The 4,490-nt window shown below is 34.1% G+C and overlaps 1 long non-coding RNA gene across 1 annotated transcript; it reads left to right on the top strand.

Annotated features, from left to right (window-relative positions):
* Positions 1-860: 860 nt before the first annotated feature.
* LOC113339204 lies at positions 861-4,014 on the top strand. Its single transcript, XR_003354991.1, has 4 exons — positions 861-1,036; positions 1,233-1,277; positions 3,502-3,657; positions 3,952-4,014. It is a non-coding gene; the product is annotated as an uncharacterized LOC113339204 (long non-coding RNA).
* The last annotated feature ends 476 nt before the right edge of the window (positions 4,015-4,490 follow it).

Genomic DNA, 4,490 nt, shown 5'->3' with positions numbered 1-4,490 from the left:
TTCATGAGCCGATTCAGTCGAATCGAATCATCTTTGTTTCAATTGTGTCTTATGTAGTTACATATGATCCCATAGCAATTGAACAACTCTTTAATTAGTTCATTTGAGTCAATTGAACTAGTTATGGTGAAGAAGAACAAGGTTAATATGAAATGCTCATACGGTTAACCTTTTGGGTTACTATGTTGAACCAACATACACGTACACGTTTGGGCATGGTTTTCACGAACCTAGTAAACGTCTACCCAAGTGTGTGTGAGAAGCTAAGTTTTCGATCTAACGGTTGAGAAATATTAGCTTGAATCTAAATCAGGTTTTCATCTAACGGTGAATAAGGATTGCTTTGTAACTAAGCAAAACACTTATTTGAAAGCTATATAAAGGAGACATCTAGCATTGTGCAAAACTAATCCCCACACGTCTGTGTGCTACTAGTGCGCCCGCTAGAGTCGATCTCCATAAACCTTTGATTTTCTTCTCAAAAATCAGGTTAACGACTTATAGACTTCATCACTAGTCCAAAAGGGCTATTAATCATGTTTTTAAATGACAGATTAATTATGTGATTTAGTAATTACAAATAAATCATGTCATATAATATGAAAATTGTGGGATCCATCAATTAACACAAAAAAGCTGTTATTTTCAAATGTGATAAATTTATAGGTGCGCGATTTTTAATAAACCATTATATTACGGAATAAATCTGTCTGATATTAAAAGTTTAAATACGCCCCCCAATAATATTCTGTTGCACCCCACAAAAATGGTTAACCATCGGCATGGCATAGACACCCGCTTACTTGCCATAAGTGCAGAGAGATATTTCGGTTCCATCCTTTCCGGACCACTGGCTTAGCAAGTTAGCATAGACACCGGCTCACTCTCCATTCTAGCAAAAGAGTTAACACCCCAGAACCAGAAGATAATTTATAAGTTCTGAGTTCATCTATTCACCCTGCAATCTGGTTTTTCCCTCGGGAAACCTAACTACAAGAGGAGAGCCTAACTTAGAAGAAGACGACCACGGTATCGAGTAAGTTTTAAATCCTTGTCATCTTTGTATCTGGGTTTTCCTCTGGTCCCTAAAAAAATTGATTTTGGTGACCAAAATTATACATCCAAAGATTTTGATTTGATTAATTGGGAAGGAATTATTTTGATTAGTTTGGTTGAATGAAACTGGTTTCTAAATTCACTTCTTCAAACCCTTCTCTTTGTTATTTTGCTAGACAAACCAAAGAGGAGATCGGAGAAGTTGAAGATATCAAATTAAAGTAAATTTCAAATCCCTTTTCATCTTTGATTCTATTTTCTAGCTCAAGGTTCTGTCTGGTTAATCAAAAAATTGGGTTTTCAAATCTATTCTAAGAATCGATAATTGCGAGAAAAAAAATTATTTGATAAATTGGTTCTGCAACTGATCGGTTGATTTATGAGAGTATGACATATGGATTTCCTTTATTGTGTTATACATGGTTAGTATATTCTAGCTAAGAGCTGCTAAGTTTTTCCTGGGGTGTTCTTCTCAAGAGAGCAGTTTTTGCGTAAGAACACCAGCTTCACAATGATCTTAGTTGGATGAACCTTGGTGATGAAATTTGTAATCTTGATTTACTGCAATAGTGACAATAATACTAATCTTACGACCTACCCCTGGGATAAAGGGGGCTAAAGCCCAGGTAGTCTTGTTAATCCACAAGCCTAAAAAAAAAAATTGCTCAACCAAGACTTCTAGCCCGGGTCTTAAAAGAAAATTATACTTTCTGGGCCCGTCCCTGCTTCTGATAATTTGTAATTTCTTTTTTTACTGCAATGAATACTAATCTTATTCTGATAACTTGTAGTTTTGTCTCAAAATCTCTAAGATTAGCCTTCATTTTTTACCAAATGTTGTTTAGCCAAACCTTGCCATGAATTATTGTCAATTTTGCATCTCTGGACTGCTGGTGTTTGAAAATGTTCAACAGGATACAAACTCCAACCACTGGCCATGTAGTAGTACTAATCTTAGATGCTTCTCCCTAGTCAGATCGTAACAAATAATTGAGATAAGTGAGTTTTAATTGAGAAAGCACTAAAGTGGAATGTGGATAAACTCAGGTGATATAATACACCACTTTAACATTTAGTTTAGTTTCTTTAGTTTATCGTAATCAGAATATTTTGGCTTCCCCACAATTAAAATTTCTGGCTTGGTGTATAGGAAATATAGTCAAGTACATTGAAAAGAAACTTGAAGTCAAAGTTGATCAGTTAAGGAGGATCCATATTGTCTTATCACATTCATGTTAATCAACTTTAGCATATTATGTCCATGTCATCGTACCCAATTTGAGTAGTGAATTGTAGATATATGTAAGTTCAATTCATGGACCAACTTAGAAGAGTAACCCTATACACATTAAAAGTTTATATTGCCTGGTAGCAAGAACTGCAGTTGACAATTTCCAGGTTCTTAAAGTTGAGCTGGAATGAGGTTCAAAGATTTAATCACTATCTTTACTAATCTCATATGGATTCTTCCAGCTAATCATCTTGATACTAAGTACACTTATTATATCTTAATTTTGTAACTCGTTGACATCTTTAACTACTATATTTTTTGAGAACAAGGCTTAGATGAATTATGACTGACTGAAGCTTTGTCTGCATTGTACACCATTCTCTGACTTGGATCATCTTTATTTAAGAGTTGAGTAGGATCTCCCATTGTGATTATTGAGCTTGTATACCTTTGGACTATCATTAGATTTGGCATCACCATGTTCCTTTTTCCTTCCCCATTGTCACTCGTTTTTCTTGCCAAGAACAACACACGCGGTAGGTACTTTGGTCAGGGCTCTTAGTGCAAATGCGTGTTGCACCTGGTTTCTTACATATGTCACCAGCTTTACATCATTACTGTTTATAATTTGGTTTAATCATCAAGTGTTTACGTTCATGTGTTTCTGAAAATCCCTTCTTCTTCATATAATCTAATGATTATTTGTTAATGTCTGCCTTGATTATTGACATATGTAGTGGATTACCCGTTACAATATAGGTTAAGGATTATAGTTACAAAAACGTTAAATTTCTATCTGTATTATTCAAATCCATGTAGTTGTGTCCAGTAATTTACTATTCACCGCTCCTTTAGTTTAAATCTATTTTTAACATGTGTTGCATTGTAAGAGAAGCTGGTTGTGAAGCTTAGCTCCTACTTCTGCTTGTCTGGCTCATGTGGTACACGATTTTTGTAGTATTTGTAGTTGTCTTTTGTAGGATTCTCTTGATAGTAAGTTCACTGCATCTTATTTGGCAGACAATCATTGGCCTATGTTTTTACGCTTGTACTCTGTATCCTTGTGTTCTAAGTCAGAATCCTTGCATTACGTTGAGTCAGACATCACTGGTTTTGGCTGAGCGTGGTGTGTGGGATTTTTATTTGATTTGATCCATCACAGTTTTACATATTATTGACTAGGATTTTTCTTTTTTTTTATGTATGTCATTTAGGTTTACTTGAAGTGATGTCTATTACACCTCGAAGCAAAGAATGGATGGATGCTCCACGACAGTCGGCTCAATTTCTGGAAGGAGTTGAATCCTTTATCAGGTTCACAAAAGATACTTAAGGGGCAGATAGATTATACTGCTGTCCATGCACGAAATGTAAGCTCTTTTCAACCAAAAAACTATATTTTCTAGAGGAAATATTTGCATTTGCAAAAATCTGGTATCCATAAGCCATACAGAATTTGGGTACATCACGAAGTCCTTATGTGAATGCTTTTGAGGGTCCTTTTGTCTTTACCGGCATAGCTAAAAAATCTTCCCTAACGGCAGTGAACTTGGATGATAACAATAATTCAGAATAAGATGCAATTATAAGTAGAAGTTTTTTTAATTGAATTGTTGCTTCATTTTATCGAAGTGTCGTACTCATTATTAATTTTTATGTTACAGGAAAATTAGGGGAGGCGGAAGTTCAACATCAGTAAAATTTATTAGTACTGGATTTTGAGTGGAATTTTTCATTATGATGAAATTGTTACTTTGAAATTTGAAATTAATCCTTTAGATATTCAATTATGATAAAAATTATTGAGTTTAATCCTTTTTATTTGTTATGTTTATTTATTATATTAAAACTAACATATCTATTAGAATTGAGAAAAGGATTTTTTATTATAATTACACAATTTTGATGCAATTGCAAATCGCCTCAATCTGAAAATCGTCAAATTTTCTACTTAAGTGTCAAATCTTCTTGATTACGTAATTATATTTTGACATAAATTGCCTCAATTCGAAATGATGAAGTTCCGGTTTCTCCACTTCTGCTCGAACTCTTTCCAATTCGGTCAAATTTTCAACTTAAGTGTCGAATCTTGATTATGTAACATATTTTGACATAAATTCCTCAATTCAAAATGATGGAGTTCCGGTTTCTCCAGTTTTGCTGGAACTCATTCCAACTCGGTCAAATTTTCAACTTATGATTA

Source organism: Papaver somniferum, chromosome 1, assembly GCF_003573695.1.
Source record: "Papaver somniferum cultivar HN1 chromosome 1, ASM357369v1, whole genome shotgun sequence".
Classification (NCBI taxonomy): Eukaryota; Viridiplantae; Streptophyta; class Magnoliopsida; order Ranunculales; family Papaveraceae; genus Papaver; species Papaver somniferum.
The sequence above is the reverse complement of the archived record's forward strand: the minus strand, read 5'-3'. Positions and strand labels throughout refer to the sequence as shown.